General features: G+C 47.1%; 1 protein-coding gene across 1 annotated transcript in view; it reads left to right on the forward strand.

Moving 5' to 3' along the window:
- The first annotated feature begins 1,841 nt into the window (after window positions 1-1,841).
- The window catches only part of PEX14 (peroxisomal biogenesis factor 14), a 142,157-nt gene continuing 123,692 nt past the window's right edge, over window positions 1,842-20,306 (forward strand). Inside the window, exon 1 of the mRNA XM_088465166.1 lies at window positions 1,842-1,938. The gene's annotated coding sequence lies outside the window, so the exon portion shown is untranslated. The remainder of the gene's footprint in view (window positions 1,939-20,306) is intronic.

Consider the following 20,306-nt stretch of genomic DNA (forward strand, 5'->3'; position numbering starts at 1 on the left):
AATGAGCAGCAAAACAGCACAAGATTAACCTTAGAAAGGGCTGCGTCAGCCTTCAGAGGAGCTGGAGGTTAGTGACGGGAGAGCGCTCTGCTCCCTCGCACGTGTCTGCTGTGACCTAGATCCCCCGGACGCCCGCGCGGATCAGGGTCATGGGGTCACCGCAGGAGCCATAGCATGGGGGTGACGTAAATTGCAGCTCGGATGCCCTGGACCTGCGCAAGGGGACGTTCCAGTGGGCACTGCAAGTGGCTAAATATACCTAAACATATTGGTAAATATAATTGATTTTTTTTTTTTTAATCTGGGCTATTTTATTTTTTTATTTATGGAAGCAAAAGCACCTTACATAGATTAACAAGACATAAGTATAACAATCCGGCATAGATCAGGGAATCCATGCTTACAGTGTCATACAGTAATCACATATCAGCGCATATACGTGAGTCTTTACATTACACAAGCGATCAGGTAGCCCAAAATTTATATAGACATAAAATTATGGTAACTGAATAAATCATAACTTCAAAGAAAAATTAAATAAAAAGAATGTCCGGCACTCACCCGCCAGGCAGCGTGATTGGAGGATCACCCAAGACAATCTGGTCTATTTTAAAAAAATATATATATTATTATTTTGGGGAAAAAAAAAAAGTAAATTGTTTGTGTTGGTTCTGAGATGCTTGGGTTAATGTCGAGAGAATGACCTCGGGGGTTTCTCCCCCCATTAACAACACTCTTCCGTTCTTTGCAATGTGTTTGGGGCACCAGAGTGAGAATTGTATTTGTGACACCCCAGACCTCCCCTCTGTGCATTTGGCGCTATGCTCCTGGGTTCCTGGGTAAGGTGCTCACAGAGAAAGCCTCAAAACTGGTCTTTATTTTAATTTGTGTACTTTATTCATTTCTTCCTGCATTAAATATTAGTAACGTGAAGCTGCCTCAGCTCCCCACAAAGTGTATTGTTAATATTGTATTAAGTGTTTGTATTAAGGTCTCTGAGGATCAGACACTTATGGGAAAGTAGGAAAACCAAAAACAGTAAAAAAAAAAAGTTCTCGCCCATAATAAATAGGCCAACCAGAATGCTAATGGATCGCAGGATGTTGCTGCATATGTACCTCCACCTTTCTAGAGTGACGCACAGTAGGGATCGGGGCAGCGAGAGTTATCATACTGCTCTTGTTATTAGTAGACTTTTAATCTGGGTAAAACCAGGATTGTAGGATAAAATAACTTCTGCCCCCAACCAGGGTCAGATTAAGACCCTAGGTGGTTTGGCATTATTTGCGCCTCTTAGAGCCCACTGGGGCTTAGCCGGGATGGCTCAGCTATTCCCCCGACAAGTAGAAGCGCAGGATTTCCATGCACAGGACCCCTGCAGAAAGCTAAGGGTCTAAGGATGGTTTTCAGGTGACTGAAGCTGAGACAAGTGTAGAGAAAGTCCTTCAGTGCCAGCAGTGTAGGGTATGGCCGGTCCTACAGGTGCTGTGATATAGGGACCTGCCCGGCAAGTGATCTCCCACCTTGTTACTGTTTGGGGACAGGAGTCTCCGGAGTTGTCTGAGAAGTTGCTGTAAGGTAGCGCGCACCCTCCTCAGGCTTCTTCACAAACATATGAGAGCATCTGCCTTGGTTTCGCTGTGTGTTTTGCTGGCCGCCTCAGCGGGGTAACCTGGAGCGTGGCCAGAATTCACCACAATTCATTCTGTGTCAGTTTAATAAATGCACTACTTAAATTATGAAATTACAAAAGAAAAAAAGAGAATGCACTTATTCAGACTCTAATACATTAAAAATAAGGCATTAAAACTCCAGCATTTTTTTTTTTTGTTCCAGAATCAATAATGAACAGGAAGAGTTGCAGACATTAACAGCTGCGGACATCCAAAGTCTAAGACATAAATTATCAGAGAAAAATGCACAGAAGGCCTGAATAATGTAAATACATTAATGCATTTAATAATTTAAGCATTAAGATGCAGGCAGGGGCTTATCTGTCAGTGTTGCCCGTCAAACTCATATGACTTGGGGGCCAAGGGTGCCTCTTGTTTTGAGAGTTGGGGGGGGGGGGGGGGAGGTGTTGTTTTTTGCTTATTCAGCAGGGACTGGATCATGTCAGCTTTGCAATCTAGGTCTTTAGAATTTCTGGAAACCCCAGTAATATTCACTTATAATTTTACCAAGATTTCTGGTACGTGGTAGACCATTCGGCTGTGTTCCGGGTGATGGACTTTACACCAGATCCAGCACTGAGTGCTTCCCAGCCATAGATGCTTTGCATGCACAGAGATAACTCTGTATACTCATAAGGATCTCCTGGCGACTGCAGCACCTTCCTTAGTTACTTTGCGACTGCAGCACCTTCCTTAGTTACTTTACCCTGTCATGGCGGAGAGATGCAACTCGGAAATCCTGAGAAATCACCTGCATCATTTCCCGACATTGTGTTTGCAACAGCGATGGTATAAAGCGGTCATTAACAGAAACGTATGGATCCGACATCGCTCCGTTATAATAGGCTGACTGTGAGGAGAGGCAACTTATGTTTTCTTTCTTTAAATTGCAAGTTAAGGGTCTGATTCAGGTTGGATCGCAAGGCTACGCTTGCACGCAACCAGCCGATGTTTGCATTCTGCGCATGCATATAGACGCAGTGCTTGTGCGCAAAATAGCCGCTGCGATCGGGAAGTGATCGCAGTGAGCGCGCAGAGTCTTCATACAGTGATTGACAGGAAGTGGCCGTTTGAGGGTGGTCAGAGTAACGCAGGTGTGCCTGGGCGTTTAAACGCCGTAACAGGGACGTGCATAATTAATCCCCTGCGATTGCAGACGCAGTTTGTGCGGTAGGGTCAGGTCAACCACAACTGTGTGGATGGTACCGATGTTTACGCTGACTTGCGGATGCATGCCATGGGACGTGGGCGGTTTAATACAGTGGCGGGCGTCTTGGTATAGAGCTGCACTTGCCGCGCGATTGCATTCATTAGCATATTTTCACAGCGAGCGGGTGCGTGCGAATGCAGCCTGGCGATCCAACCTGAATCAGGCCCTATGCACCTTTTCAGCTCAGATCTGTCTCTTCTCTTAGCTGCCCTACTAGACCCCTTTATCTCCTTTTCAAAATCTCTCCTAGTGAATTATATGTGGCGCTCTGCGTGTCATGTGAAGGCGGGGGGATGGGACATTTTACCATGTGACTGTGGTTGCCATAGTAGTCACATAATACTGTGCAAAATTTTAAATCATTAGTAGCATCCTGAAGAAACAAACCAAGGAAAATGCTGAATACCAAGACTCTTCCTATAGTCTAGCACCTCAAATTCCATATATCATACTAACACTATATCTTTGTTACCACTTCTTCCTGGTGTATACTCTCCTTACTCCCCTGCTAGCGTTCCCTAATGCTGGTGGCTCTGGGAGGTATATCAGTAACATTGTCCTGGTGTATACTCTCCTTACTCCCCTGCTAGTGTTCCCTAATGCTGATGGCTCTGGGAGGTATATCAGTAACATTGTCCTGGTGTATATACTCTCCTTACTCCCCTGCTAGCGTTCCCTAATGCTGGTGTCTCTGGGAGGTATATCAGTAACGTTGTCCTGGTGTATATACTCTCCTTACTCCCCTGCTAGCGTTCCCTAATGCTGGTGTCTCTGGGAGGTATATCAGTAACATTGTCCTGGTGTATATTCTCCTTACTCCCCTGCTAGTGTTCCCTAATGCTGGTGGCTCTGGGAGGTATATCAGTAACATTGTCCTGGTGTATACTCTCCTTACTCCCCTGCTAGTGTTCCCTAATGCTGGTGGCTCTGGGAGGTATATCAGTAACATTGTCCTGGTGTATATTCTCCTTACTCCCCTGCTAGTGTTCCCTAATGCTGGTGTCTCTGGGAGGTATATCAGTAACATTGTCCTGGTGTATATTCTCCTTACTCCCCTGCTAGCGTTCCCTAATGCTGGTGTCTCTGGGAGGTATATCAGTAACATTGTCCTGGTGTATACTCTCCTTACTCCCCTGCTAGTGTTCCCTAATGCTGGTGTCTCTGGGAGGTATATCAGTAACATTGTCCTGGTGTATATTCTCCTTACTCCCCTGCTAGTGTTCCCTAATGCTGATGGCTCTGGGAGGTATATCAGTAACATTGTCCTGGTGTATATACTCTCCTTACTCCCCTGCTAGCGTTCCCTAATGCTGGTGGCTCTGGGAGGTATATCAGTAACATTGTCCTGGTGTATATACTCTCCTTACTCCCCTGCTAGCGTTCCCTAATGCTGGTGGCTCTGGGAGGTATATCAGTAACATTGTCCTGGTATATATTCTCCTTACTCCCCTGCTAGCGTTCCCTAATGCTGGTGTCTCTGGGAGGTATATCAGTAACATTGTCCTGGTGTATATTCTCTCCTTACTCCCCTGCTAGCGTTCCCTAATGCTGGTGTCTCTGGGAGGTATATCAGTAACATTGTCCTGGTGTATATATTCTCCTTACTCCCCTGCTAGCGTTCCCTAATGCTGGTGTCTCTGGGAGGTATATCAGTAACATTGTCCTGGTGTATACTCTCCTTACTCCCCTGCTAGCGTTCCCTAATGCTGGTGTCTCTGGGAGGTATATCAGTAACATTGTCCTGGTGTATATATTCTCCTTACTCCCCTGCTAGCGTTCCCTAATGCTGGTGTCTCTGGGAGGTATATCAGTAACATTGTCCTGGAGTATACTCTCCTTACTCCCCTGCTAGCGTTCCCTAATGCTGGTGTCTCTGGGAGGTATATCAGTAACATTGTCCTGGTGTATATTCTCCTTACTCCCCTGCTAGCGTTCCCTAATGCTGGTGTCTCTGGGAGGTATATCAGTAACATTGTCCTGGTGTATATTCTCCTTACTCCCCTGCTAGCGTTCCCTAATGCTGGTGTCTCTGGGAGGTATATCAGTAACATTGTCCTGGTGTATATTCTCCTTACTCCCCTGCTAGCGTTCCCTAATGCTGGTGGCTCTGGGAGGTATATCAGTAACATTGTCCTGGTGTATACTCTCCTTACTCCTCTGCTAGCGTTCCCTAATGCTGGTGTCTCTGGGAGGTATATCAGTAACATTGTCCTGTTGTATATTCTCCTTACTCCCCTGCTAGCGTTCCCTAATGCTGGTGTCTCTGGGAGGTATATCAGTAACATTGTCCTGGTGTATATTCTCCTTACTCCCCTGCTAGCGTTCCCTAATGCTGGTGTCTCTGGGAGGTATATCAGTAACATTGTCCTGGTGTATATTCTCCTTACTCCCCTGCTAGCGTTCCCTAATGCTGGTGTCTCTGGGAGGTATATCAGTAACATTGTCCTGGTGTATATTCTCCTTACTCCCCTGCTAGCGTTCCCTAATGCTGGTGTCTCTGGGAGGTATATCAGTAACATTGTCCTGGTGTATACTCTCCTTACTCCCCTGCTAGCGTTCCCTAATGCTGGTGTCTCTGGGAGGTATATCAGTAACATTGTCCTGGTGTATATTCTCCTTACTCCCCTGCTAGCGTTCCCTAATGCTGGTGTCTCTGGGAGGTATATCAGTAACATTGTCCTGGTGTATATTCTCCTTACTCCCCTGCTAGCGTTCCCTAATGCTGGTGTCTCTGGGAGGTATATCAGTAACATTGTCCTGGTGTATACTCTCCTTACTCCCCTGCTAGCGTTCCCTAATGCTGGTGTCTCTGGGAGGTATATCAGTAACATTGTCCTGGTGTATATTCTCCTTACTCCCCTGCTAGCGTTCCCTAATGCTGGTGTCTCTGGGAGGTATATCAGTAACATTGTCCTGGTGTATATTCTCCTTACTCCCCTGCTAGCGTTCCCTAATGCTGGTGGCTCTGGGAGGTATATCAGTAACATTGTCCTGGTGTATACTCTCCTTACTCCCCTGCTAGCGTTCCCTAATGCTGGTGTCTCTGGGAGGTATATCAGTAACATTGTCCTGGTGTATACTCTCCTTACTCCCCTGCTAGCGTTCCCTAATGCTGGTGTCTCTGGGAGGTATATCAGTAACATTGTCCTGGTGTATATTCTCCTTACTCCCCTGCTAGCGTTCCCTAATGCTGGTGTCTCTGGGAGGTATATCAGTAACATTGTCCTGGTGTATATTCTCCTTACTCCCCTGCTAGCGTTCCCTAATGCTGGTGTCTCTGGGAGGTATATCAGTAACATTGTCCTGGTGTATATTCTCCTTACTCCCCTGCTAGCGTTCCCTAATGCTGGTGGCTCTGGGAGGTATATCAGTAACATTGTCCTGGTGTATATATTCTCCTTACTCCCCTGCTAGCGTTCCCTAATGCTGGTGTCTCTGGGAGGTATATCAGTAACATTGTCCTGGTGTATATTCTCCTTACTCCCCTGCTAGCGTTCCCTAATGCTGGTGGCTCTGGGAGGTATATCAGTAACATTGTCCTGGTGTATACTCTCCTTACTCCCCTGCTAGCGTTCCCTAATGCTGGTGTCTCTGGGAGGTATATCAGTAACATTGTCCTGGTGTATATTCTCCTTACTCCCCTGCTAGCGTTCCCTAATGCTGGTGTCTCTGGGAGGTATATCAGTAACATTGTCCTGGTGTATACTCTCCTTACTCCCCTGCTAGTGTTCCCTAATGCTGGTGTCTCTGGGAGGTATATCAGTAACATTGTCCTGGTGTATACTCTCCTTTCTCCCCTGCTAGTGTTCCCTAATGCTGGTGGCTCTGGGAGGTATATCAGTAACATTGTCCTGGTGTATATTCTCCTTACTCCCCTGCTAGTGTTCCCTAATGCTGGTGTCTCTGGGAGGTATATCAGTAACATTGTCCTGGTGTATACTCTCCTTTCTCCCCTGCTAGTGTTCCCTAATGCTGGTGGCTCTGGGAGGTATATCAGTAACATTGTCCTGGTGTATATATTCTCCTTACTCCCCTGCTAGCGTTCCCTAATGCTGGTGTCTCTGGGAGGTATATCAGTAACATTGTCCTGGTGTATATTCTCCTTACTCCCCTGCTAGCGTTCCCTAATGCTGGTGTCTCTGGGAGGTATATCAGTAACATTGTCCTGGTGTATACTCTCCTTACTCCCCTGCTAGCGTTCCCTAATGCTGGTGGCTCTGGGAGGTATATCAGTAACATTGTCCTGGTGTATATTCTCCTTACTCCCCTGCTAGTGTTCCCTAATGCTGGTGTCTCTGGGAGGTATATCAGTAACATTGTCCTGGTGTATACTCTCCTTTCTCCCCTGCTAGCGTTCCCTAATGCTGGTGGCTCTGGGAGGTATATCAGTAACATTGTCCTGGTGTATATTCTCCTTACTCCCCTGCTAGCGTTCCCTAATGCTGGTGGCTCTGGGAGGTATATCAGTAACATTGTCCTGGTGTATACTCTCCTTTCTCCCCTGCTAGCGTTCCCTAATGCTGGTGGCTCTGGGAGGTATATCAGTAACATTGTCCTGGTGTATACTCTCCTTACTCCCCTGCTAGTGTTCCCTAATGCTGGTGTCTCTGGGAGGTATATCAGTAACATTGTCCTGGTGTATATTCTCCTTACTCCCCTGCTAGTGTTCCCTAATGCTGGTGTCTCTGGGAGGTATATCAGTAACATTGTCCTGGTGTATACTCTCCTTACTCCCCTGCTAGCGTTCCCTAATGCTGGTGTCTCTGGGAGGTATATCAGTAACATTGTCCTGGTGTATATACTCCTTACTCCCCTGCTAGCGTTCCCTAATGCTGATGGCTCTGGGAGGTATATCAGTAACATTGTCCTGGTGTATATACTCCTTACTCCCCTGCTAGCGTTCCCTAATGCTGATGGCTCTGGGAGGTATATCAGTAACATTGTCCTGGTGTATATACTCTCCTTACTCCCCTGCTAGTGTTCCCTAATGCTGGTGTCTCTGGGAGGTATATCAGTAACATTGTCCTGGTGTATATACTCTCCTTACTCCCCTGCTAGTGTTCCCTAATGCTGGTGTCTCTGGGAGGTATATCAGTAACATTGTCCTGGTATATATACTCCTTACTCCCCTGCTAGTGTTCCCTAATGCTGATGGCTCTGGGAGGTATATCAGTAACATTGTCCTGGTGTATATTCTCCTTACTCCCCTGCTAGCGTTCCCTAATGCTGGTGTCTCTGGGAGGTATATCAGTAACATTGTCCTGGTGTATATTCTCCTTACTCCCCTGCTAGCGTTCCCTAATGCTGGTGTCTCTGGGAGGTATATCAGTAACATTGTCCTGGTGTATACTCTCCTTACTCCCCTGCTAGTGTTCCCTAATGCTGGTGTCTCTGGGAGGTATATCAGTAACATTGTCCTGGTGTATATTCTCCTTACTCCCCTGCTAGTGTTCCCTAATGCTGGTGTCTCTGGGAGGTATATCAGTAACATTGTCCTGGTGTATATTCTCCTTACTCCCCTGCTAGCGTTCCCTAATGCTGGTGTCTCTGGGAGGTATATCAGTAACATTGTCCTGGTGTATATTCTCCTTACTCCCCTGCTAGCGTTCCCTAATGCTGGTGTCTCTGGGAGGTATATCAGTAACATTGTCCTGGTGTATATTCTCCTTACTCCCCTGCTAGTGTTCCCTAATGCTGGTGTCTCTGGGAGGTATATCAGTAACATTGTCCTGGTGTATATTCTCCTTACTCCCCTGCTAGTGTTCCCTAATGCTGGTGTCTCTGGGAGGTATATCAGTAACATTGTCCTGGTGTATACTCTCCTTACTCCCCTGCTAGCGTTCCCTAATGCTGGTGTCTCTGGGAGGTATATCAGTAACATTGTCCTGGTGTATACTCTCCTTACTCCCCTGCTAGTGTTCCCTAATGCTGATGGCTCTGGGAGGTATATCAGTAACATTGTCCTGGTATATATTCTCCTTACTCCCCTGCTAGCGTTCCCTAATGCTGGTGTCTCTGGGAGGTATATCAGTAACATTGTCCTGGTATATATTCTCCTTACTCCCCTGCTAGCGTTCCCTAATGCTGGTGTCTCTGGGAGGTATATCAGTAACATTGTCCTGGTATATATTCTCCTTACTCCCCTGCTAGTGTTCCCTAATGCTGGTGTCTCTGGGAGGTATATCAGTAACATTGTCCTGGTGTATATTCTCCTTACTCCCCTGCTAGCGTTCCCTAATGCTGGTGTCTCTGGGAGGTATATCAGTAACATTGTCCTGGTGTATATTCTCCTTACTCCCCTGCTAGCGTTCCCTAATGCTGGTGTCTCTGGGAGGTATATCAGTAACATTGTCCTGGTGTATATTCTCCTTACTCCCCTGCTAGCGTTCCCTAATGCTGGTGTCTCTGGGAGGTATATCAGTAACATTGTCCTGGTGTATATTCTCCTTACTCCCCTGCTAGTGTTCCCTAATGCTGGTGTCTCTGGGAGGTATATCAGTAACATTGTCCTGGTGTATACTCTCCTTACTCCCCTGCTAGTGTTCCCTAATGCTGATGGCTCTGGGAGGTATATCAGTAACATTGTCCTGGTATATATTCTCCTTACTCCCCTGCTAGCGTTCCCTAATGCTGGTGTCTCTGGGAGGTATATCAGTAACATTGTCCTGGTGTATATTCTCCTTACTCCCCTGCTAGCGTTCCCTAATGCTGGTGTCTCTGGGAGGTATATCAGTAACATTGTCCTGGTGTATATTCTCCTTACTCCCCTGCTAGCGTTCCCTAATGCTGGTGTCTCTGGGAGGTATATCAGTAACATTGTCCTGGTGTATATTCTCCTTACTCCCCTGCTAGCGTTCCCTAATGCTGGTGTCTCTGGGAGGTATATCAGTAACATTGTCCTGGTGTATATTCTCCTTACTCCCCTGCTAGCGTTCCCTAATGCTGGTGTCTCTGGGAGGTATATCAGTAACATTGTCCTGGTGTATATATTCTCCTTACTCCCCTGCTAGCGTTCCCTAATGCTGGTGTCTCTGGGAGGTATATCAGTAACATTGTCCTGGTGTATATTCTCCTTACTCCCCTGCTAGCGTTCCCTAATGCTGGTGGCTCTGGGAGGTATATCAGTAACATTGTCCTGGTGTATACTCTCCTTACTCCCCTGCTAGCGTTCCCTAATGCTGGTGTCTCTGGGAGGTATATCAGTAACATTGTCCTGGTGTATATTCTCCTTACTCCCCTGCTAGTGTTCCCTAATGCTGGTGTCTCTGGGAGGTATATCAGTAACATTGTCCTGGTGTATACTCTCCTTTCTCCCCTGCTAGTGTTCCCTAATGCTGGTGGCTCTGGGAGGTATATCAGTAACATTGTCCTGGTGTATATTCTCCTTACTCCCCTGCTAGTGTTCCCTAATGCTGGTGTCTCTGGGAGGTATATCAGTAACATTGTCCTGGTGTATATTCTCCTTACTCCCCTGCTAGTGTTCCCTAATGCTGGTGTCTCTGGGAGGTATATCAGTAACATTGTCCTGGTGTATATTCTCCTTACTCCCCTGCTAGCGTTCCCTAATGCTGGTGTCTCTGGGAGGTATATCAGTAACATTGTCCTGGTGTATACTCTCCTTACTCCCCTGCTAGCGTTCCCTAATGCTGGTGTCTCTGGGAGGTATATCAGTAACATTGTCCTGGTGTATATTCTCCTTACTCCCCTGCTAGCGTTCCCTAATGCTGGTGTCTCTGGGAGGTATATCAGTAACATTGTCCTGGTGTATATTCTCCTTACTCCCCTGCTAGTGTTCCCTAATGCTGGTGTCTCTGGGAGGTATATCAGTAACATTGTCCTGGTGTATATTCTCCTTACTCCCCTGCTAGCGTTCCCTAATGCTGGTGGCTCTGGGAGGTATATCAGTAACATTGTCCTGGTGTATACTCTCCTTACTCCCCTGCTAGTGTTCCCTAATGCTGGTGTCTCTGGGAGGTATATCAGTAACATTGTCCTGGTGTATACTCTCCTTACTCCCCTGCTAGTGTTCCCTAATGCTGGTGTCTCTGGGAGGTATATCAGTAACATTGTCCTGGTGTATACTCTCCTTACTCCCCTGCTAGCGTTCCCTAATGCTGGTGTCTCTGGGAGGTATATCAGTAACATTGTCCTGGTGTATATATTCTCCTTACTCCCCTGCTAGCGTTCCCTAATGCTGGTGTCTCTGGGAGGTATATCAGTAACATTGTCCTGGTGTATATTCTCCTTACTCCCCTGCTAGTGTTCCCTAATGCTGGTGTCTCTGGGAGGTATATCAGTAACATTGTCCTGGTGTATATTCTCCTTACTCCCCTGCTAGCGTTCCCTAATGCTGGTGTCTCTGGGAGGTATATCAGTAACATTGTCCTGGTGTATATTCTCCTTACTCCCCTGCTAGTGTTCCCTAATGCTGGTGTCTCTGGGAGGTATATCAGTAACATTGTCCTGGTGTATATACTCTCCTTACTCCCCTGCTAGCGTTCCCTAATGCTGGTGTCTCTGGGAGGTATATCAGTAACATTGTCCTGGTGTATACTCTCCTTACTCCCCTGCTAGTGTTCCCTAATGCTGGTGTCTCTGGGAGGTATATCAGTAACATTGTCCTGGTGTATATATTCTCCTTACTCCCCTGCTAGCGTTCCCTAATGCTGGTGTCTCTGGGAGGTATATCAGTAACATTGTCCTGGTGTATATTCTCCTTACTCCCCTGCTAGCGTTCCCTAATGCTGGTGTCTCTGGGAGGTATATCAGTAACATTGTCCTGGTATATATTCTCCTTACTCCCCTGCTAGTGTTCCCTAATGCTGGTGTCTCTGGGAGGTATATCAGTAACATTGTCCTGGTATATATTCTCCTTACTCCCCTGCTAGCGTTCCCTAATGCTGGTGTCTCTGGGAGGTATATCAGTAACATTGTCCTGGTGTATATTCTCCTTACTCCCCTGCTAGCGTTCCCTAATGCTGGTGTCTCTGGGAGGTATATCAGTAACATTGTCCTGGTGTATATTCTCCTTACTCCCCTGCTAGCGTTCCCTAATGCTGGTGTCTCTGGGAGGTATATCAGTAACATTGTCCTGGTGTATACTCTCCTTACTCCCCTGCTAGCGTTCCCTAATGCTGGTGTCTCTGGGAGGTATATCAGTAACATTGTCCTGGTGTATACTCTCCTTACTCCCCTGCTAGCGTTCCCTAATGCTGGTGTCTCTGGGAGGTATATCAGTAACATTGTCCTGGTGTAATGCTGGAGCTTTGGGGAGATAGTGAGCTGATACTTACAACATGTCGCTGTTTTTAACACACACATCTACAGAAATTGTTAATAGACTTTTTAAAGACCCCTTTGTGGCCTGATGAGAGGTCTATACTGTAATTCTGTCTCTATTTCCAGTTTCCTTTGGATTTTATGGACTTGCTTCTTTATTGCGTCCCAGAAGCTCCTGCCCTGCTCTCATATTAAGCCTGCCATGAACTTCTATACTATACTGTGTGCCCGGAGGGGGCATGACCAGAGCTCTCAGTCCCCACTAACCAGATTTACAGATTTGTAAAAATAACAAAATCCATTTTCCTGCCGATTGCTGCTGTCCTCCTATTTGCAGGGTATCAGGAGTTGTAGACGTCTCCAGATTAACACCCCCACCCCACCCCCAAACACACACACTGTTCCCTATGTTAAGCCATTTGAAATGTGTCTGGGAAGGAAGGGTTAACTGGCATGATATATGCTCCATGCAATATCCCCCAAAGCCACTTCTGATGAAATCCTTCCAGAGGGAGAGTGCGGCTGAACTCGGTAATTAAATTAATCTGGCACAGGGTGCGCAGTAATTATAGGTGCTAAAAACCCTACGTTTAAGAGGACGGCTGCAGCTGCAGTTTGAAAAATGATAGGTGGCACTGAGTACAGGCACTGTGGGCACGGAATGCAGGAGAACCAGCTCCCATTAATTGAAGCGTTGGCACAAATCCTTTCAGGACAGTTTCGTGTATTCTTCTATACATATTTTTCTTTTCAGTACGGATGTGTGTATGCGTATCTATATTTATTTTTATCACATTACACCCTGTGACAACGTCGAAAGAAAATAGGGCAGGGTGCAGCATTGGCCCCTGCTGATTGGACGATGGGGCAGCGCGCTGTGTATTCTCATATCCGCCTAATACTAAACAATATAGCTTTCTGATAATTAGTGTTATATATACTGGAGAAGCATTATCCGCTCCAGCATGGGGTTTATAATCTGATTTTTAACTTGTGTTTCGCTGTCTGGCTGGAATTTATGGGACTATTTCAGGGTTGATAACGCCAGCGTTTCTGGGAACGTTCCAAGCAGGCCGAGGTGTCTTTATACTATGAATCCTTCTATAGCTATAGATCATATTAATGTTATGGGAAAGGTCAGTGTTGCCTGGCACCTGTACTCCTAAATGTGCAATATGCTTCAGTTAAATGTATTAAAAAATAGGTGTATTGATGGCTGTATAGCTTTATACATTTCCTCGCTCACCTTCCCTCCTGTGGTCCCTGACGGGGGTATTGGGGCGCCAATGACGACCCCTTTTAGTAGTTAGACTGTAATAAACGCCTGATCGGACTGGTTTAATCTATTGTTCAATATAAGCAGTGAGTGTATGTTTGTACCCCTCGCCCATTCCTCGCTGTGGGAGGTGTATAGATAGTGGTCGGTAACAGGGTCTACCCCAACGCTACGGTGTAATGCATAATTCTCTACGCCTTGCTTCTATGCTGTCCACGGCACGTAATGGGCGTGAGGCAGATATGGAGGGCATTCGGATATAAGTGCGGCCGAAATGTGTGCACGCAATAATATGCGTATATTCCCCCGGATGTAGTGTGGTACGCGTACTGCGGTGCCAACTCTGTTGGTGGGCTTAGGGTCTTACCAGCCATCCTCACCAGTACTCATGTGCTTCACCTTTATACTAGGTACAAATATTACGCCAGGTGTATTTACGCTTGCGTATAGACAACTGTGCCATTGACCCACCCGCCGTGGGCTGGCTGAGAGCCCCCCATTACTGCCCAGGCACACCTCATCAGTGGTAGCCGGAGATTGTTACCTGCAGGGCCCTAGGATGGGCCGGTCCGCTCGCGGCCTCGGAGCTCCCGCCGGCAGTACTTACATGGTCACTTCTCATTCCTGCTAATTAAAACGGAGCTTCATTTCTCTGAGCCATTGTTTAGCAGGAGTTGGAAGCGATTCTAACCCAATTTCTGTGTGTTTTATTATCATATCAGTTACTTTTCTGTAAATGTAGCGGGCAGCGGGGATTGAATTGATTGCCACTGCAGACCTACTAATGATTTCTTCTTCCTAATGCTTGTGAAAGCTTTATAAGCACTCAGCCCCCTGCCCCACCTGTCTCTCTATCTTCCTCACGTCCCCATCTCTTATTTATTTATTTTATACCACCGTGCTACAATATATCACATCCCTGTACAGCTAACAAAAGGTTAATGGGCTCCGTGTGCCTGGGGAGTGTTATAGAGCATTGGTGAGTCTGTGGGATTCATGGAATCGTTCAGGCGTAGACTATAAAGAAATCTTACATTTGCTGCAGTTTTGCAAGCGCGCCATTCTCCTTTCCGATACGTTATTACCAGCAGCCATTGGAATAGCTCTCAGGGAGCAGCCATTTTGTTTGTCTGCAGATCTCGGCTGAGGCCATTTGCCAGTAAAGTGTTGTTGGAGCTGGATAATAGTCGCTAGGACTTGTTTATGGCATTACATCGGGTGCATAGATTCCGAACAATGATGTAATATCAATTATTTCTCCTTTAATCACTTATTGCAATTGACAAGCCAACGCCGCATTGCTGTCATAAACGCGCATAACCTTGCTGGCATGTTTAGTGATGGGGACGCTGGAGGGGGAATCCGCGCGTTATGTGACGCACGACTATCACAACACTGCAAATGAAGTAGAAGTTCAGTTCCCAATTTTTTTTTTAATGATTGAAAATAAGTCTCTTTATCTTTAGCTGAGTATAATGTATCCGTGTCTAACGCCCGTCTGCAACTATCACTTATTGTATCGCCTTTATACCAGCTCTATCGTTCCCAATGAATTCAGGGCCTAATCAGAGATGTACTCTAATGCTGTCATTGCTGCACCTTAGTACGCAGCTGCCGGGATATGTACTGAGACGCTCACCTGCGGCTTCGCAAATCCAAGCATCTGCATAGAAAGAGGCGGCCGCGGTCGCAGAACCTCCGATAATCGGACTTCTGTGTAGCCCTATGCTCGTGCAGAATGGCCTCATGCACTTAAACACAGCAACCATGTTCTCTCTGTACTTGATTGCAGACTGCGACCCGTCCCGTGAACAGATGCGCTATGTCTGCGTTTTTCCGCCACCCGCACATAAACCCCCCCCCCCAAACAATGTCCCGCTGTAAGTCACCCTGCGTTCAGATAGTCGGTGTGAGCGACTACGTAATGTACTTTGACACATGCTTTGTGTGACTCCTCATGCGCAGATAGGCGATAATTGTTCAGCTGAGAAAACATCGGTTGCATTAGTGTACGGGATCACAGCTGCGGTTGCATTAGTGTACGGGATCACAGCTGCGGTTGCATTAGTGTACGGGATCACAGCTGCCTTTGCTTTAGTGTACGGGATCACAGCTGCGGTTGCATTAGTGTACGGGATCACAGCTGCGGTTGCATTAGTGTACGGGATCGCAGCTGCGGTTGCATTAGTGTACGGGATCACAGCTGCGGTTGCATTAGTGTACGGGATCACAGCTGCAGGTGCATTATAGTGTATGGGATCACAGCTGCGGTTGCATTAGTGTATGGGATCACAGCTGCAGTTAGTACGGGATCACAGCTGCAGTTGCATTAGTGTACGGGATCACAGCTGCAGTTAGTACGGGATCACAGCTGCTGCATGCATTAGTGTACGGGATCACAGCTGCTGCATGCATTAGTGTAGGGGATCACAGCTGCTGCATGCATTAGTGTACGGGATCACAGCTGCTGCATGCATTAGTGTATGGGATTACAGCTGCTGCATGCATTAGTGTACGGGATCACAGCTGCAGTTGTATTTGTGTACGGGATCACAGCTGCAGTTGCATTAGTGTACGGGATCACAGCTGCAGTTAGTACGGGATCACAGCTGCTGCATGCATTAGTGTACGGGATCACAGCTGCTGCATGCATTAGTGTACGGGATCACAGCTGCTGCATGCATTAGTGTACGGGATCACAGCTGCTACATGCATTAGTGTACGGGATCACAGCTGCTGCATGCATTAGTGTACGGGATCACAGTTTCGGTTGCATTAGTGTACGGGATCACAGCTGCTACATGCATTAGTGTACGGGATCACAGCTGCTGCATGCATTAGTGTACGGGATAGCAGTTGCATTTGTGTATGGGATCACAGCTGCAGTTACATTAGTGTACGGGATCACAGCTGCGTTTGCATTAGTGTACGGGATCACAGTTTCGGTTGCATTAGTGTATGGGATCACAGTTTCGGTTGCATTAGTGTACGGGATCACAGTTTCGGTTGCATTAGTGTACGGGGTCACAGTTTCGGTTGCATTAGTGTACGGAATCACAGCTGCGGTTGCATTAGTGTACGGGATCGCAGCTGCGGTTGCATTAGTGTACGGGATCGCAGCTGCGGTTGCATTAGTGTACGGGATCGCAGCTGCGGTTGCATTAGTGTACGGGATCACAGCTTTGGTTACATTAGTGTACGGGATCACAGCTGCGGTTGCATTAGTGTACGGGATCGCAGCTGCGGTTGCATTAGTGTACGGGATCACAGCTTTGGTTGCATTAGTGTACGGGATCGCAGCTGCGGTTGCATTAGTGTACGGGATCGCAGCTGCGGTTGCATTAGTGTACGGGATCACAGCTTTGGTTGCATTAGTGTACGGGATCACAGCTGCGGTTGCATTAGTGTACGGGATCACAGCTTCGGTTGCATTAGTGTACGGGATCGCAGCTGCGGTTGCATTAGTGTACGGGATCGCAGCTGCGGTTGCATTAGTGTACGGGATCACAGCTTTGGTTGCATTAGCTGCCATATCTGAATCCGGCCCACTGTTCTCTGTGACCTAGACAGCCCGAGCCAGGTTACTGGGAGCAGCAGCTGCTGTGCAGGGCTCATGTGGAGACACAGTGGACCAACACACATAACAAACATTAATTAACATTTGCCTTTTTGTGGGATTGATTATAGGGAATTGCATTTTTACTAAAACATAACAGAACTTATTGTTTTTTAGTTTTTGCAAGGTCTTTTATATACAGTACCTTTCTGCCAAAATGTAATGAAATCTCCAGTGAAGAGATAATTTTCTACATGAATGTTCCAGGTTAATGTTTGTGCATCATTTTTATTGGATTTTAAGCAATCCAGCATGACTCAGGTCCCTAATGTCCTAATCTTATTTCCAAAGATTGAATGCTTTGCAGAATTACCTTCCCTCCTCCTCCTCCTCCTCCTCCTGTGTAATGGGGTCTGGCAAGGTGGGCTGTGTTCTGCTTTACCCCTTACTCACCGCCTATGGAATGGCGTAAGCCATTGTTCTTATCACCTGTTCTTATAACGGCAGCATATTCTGCAGCCCGGTACAATCACATAATATTTATTCATTCGCATCAGTGTCTGCCCCAGAGGAGCTCACAATCTAATTTACCCCAAGCTACGGCCAATTTAGTCAGAAGCCAATTAACCTTCCAATATGCTGTTGTTCCACGGGAGGATAACCGGATCACCTGGAGGAAAGCCGCGCATACGCGCTGTCCTATGTATAACCCTCTGTTATGGGGGCTCAGTGCTCACGGTCTAAATACTAGTATGAAGGAGCGTCTCGCAGATATGGAGTCACGTGATCGCTTTTCCAGGATGTCACATTGCAGGAACCATCCCCAGTCACAGAGCGGAGTCCCGACTTCATCCAAATCCGCAGGCAGATGACATTTGTGTTATGATTGTGGCTGGGGGCTCAGAGTATGTGAGGGCGGTAACTTCTTGCATTATATTTAAGGAATATGGGAAGCCTTTTACCCCCCTCTTCCATACCTGAGTACCCTGGAAAACACCCCATATAGTGCCATAGGCAGGGATATGGCACAGACATCGGGATGTACTGGCGTCACTGGTGCATTCGGGTTATAATGGTGCATTGTGATGCACTTTGTGCTATGACCTATACCAGTCACTCTGATCGTGTCCAGTAATCCGGACTCTGGGCCAATAGCGTCCGGTCGTTCCGAAAAAGGGTCCGGCTATTTAAATTGAGCGCTCGCTCTTTGCGGTTTGTTGACGCCTCTATGTCTGAGCGAGCGAACGAAAAATGCGCTCGCTATTTTGTAAAGACGCCCCTTTGCCGTTCGCATCACACGTCACCTCCGGTATTTATTAGATTAATCGGGTACATCGAAAGGCGTCTGAACTGCTCGCAGTGCTTGTGGTAGGTTTTTCTTATCGCTATCACTGCGAGCAGTTCAGGCTAAAAGACAACCAAGTGACGTGGTCGATGACGCACCTTTACAAATTATGCACTCCCATTAAACGCCCTTTTTACCGTTAGGCACGCCTGCGTTCAGATCTCCACTCCCCCGTTTTCAAGCACCTTCCCCTGTTACCACCCACAAACGGTACATTCTGTCACTCAAATTAGCAGCCCCTCGTTGTTTTGCGAGCGCACGATTTCCGAGCGCAACGACTGGTTTGCGCATGCTCAGTTGTGTGAACATCGCTCAGAGCGAACGAGCGACCGCTTACAAGCGGCTCTGAATCAGGCCCTCTGGTCATTAACCTCTTCACTCTGCAGACCCTATAATATTCAGCAGTAGTAGCGGCCTTTAGTAATCCCAGTTGGTGTACATGTGTTCATGAGTATATGACGGAAGCCTGGTACCGGTAACTGGGAACTTTTTGGGGGGAGTTTTGCCAGCACTTAGGACGTATTTGTGATAACAAGGTTGTGCGGTTGGTTCCTTTAGAACAGCCTGGATATATGCGATTGTACAGCGGTGACGTATCTATAGCCTGGCTGTGTTAGTAGTTAGTAGGGGTGTCTGTGACCCCCATGATGGCATCTCTGCTGGGTGAAGTAACAGGGCCGTCATCGCCTTCCTGCGTTTCTCTTACTGCCACCAGCCGTGATTCTCAGCAAGGTCCTTGGACAGCTCCCAGCTCCGCTTTGCTTTCTGGATTATGTGCAGCGAAAATAAATCTATATTCCTGATTTATATAGAGAACTTACTGAAACAACCAGAAACATCATGTAACGCTGGGTGCAGAAGGGCTTATACAGGTCAGCGCACGAGTCCTCTGAAGGCACAAACCTGTAATTCCTAGATATGGGTAGACTGTAAGCTCTTGTGTAGCATCTCTCTCACATCATCGCTTCTTCCCCATCCTTGTTCTGTTGTTATATATGTTTATTATACCCCACTGTCCGCTGGTGCCGGCGTTTGCGGAATGTTACACCTAAACAGTGATCATATGGGAGATTCCGCATCTGACCTATGTAACTGGCTCTGCTCAGATATATCTTATTGCAGATAATGGACAGTTGTAGTTATATCAGTGTTTATCGCCCATCGTGTTCCCTTTTCCTGTGTTCTGCTCTTGCCTGCAGCACCTTAGATGCACTGACAAACCGCTTCCTGTACGGCTCATATTTCACCGCTGTCTGTGCGCTGGTTGTTTCCAGTGTGTCTAAAGTCACAGGGGACAGGTGTACAGTACAGTGCAGAGCATTCTTACATTCATGCTGGAGGGGACAGGTGTACGGTACAGTGCAGAGCATTCATACATTCATGCTGGAGGGGACAGGTGTACGGTACAGTGCAGAGCATTCATACATTCATGCTGGAGGGGACAGGTGTATGGTACAGTGCAGAGCATTCTTACATTCATGCTGGAAGAGACAGGTGTACAGTACAGTGCAGAGCATCCATACATTCATGCTGGAAGAGACAGGTGTACGGTACAGTGCAGAGCATCCATACATTCTCATGCTGGAAGAGACAGGTGTACGGTACAGTGCAGAGCATCCATACATTCTCATGCTGGAAGAGACAGGTGTACGGTACAGTGCAGAGCATCCATACATTCATGCTGGAAGAGACAGGTGTACGGTACAGTGCAGAGCATCCATACATTCATGCTGGAAGAGACAGGTGTACAGTACAGTGCAGAGCATCCATACATTCTCATGCTGGAAGAGACAGGTGTACGGTACAGTGCAGAGCATCCATACATTCTCATGCTGGAAGAGACAGGTGTATGGTACAGTGCAGAGCATCCATACATTCATGCTGGAAGAGACAGGTGTACGGTACAGTGCAGAGCATCAGTACATTCATGCTGGAAGAGACAGGTGTACGGTACAGTGCAGAGCATC

The sequence above is a fragment of the Taudactylus pleione genome, unplaced genomic scaffold, assembly GCF_031769625.1.
Source record: "Taudactylus pleione unplaced genomic scaffold, aTauple2 ptg001889l, whole genome shotgun sequence".
In the NCBI taxonomy this organism is placed as follows: Eukaryota; Metazoa; Chordata; class Amphibia; order Anura; family Myobatrachidae; genus Taudactylus; species Taudactylus pleione.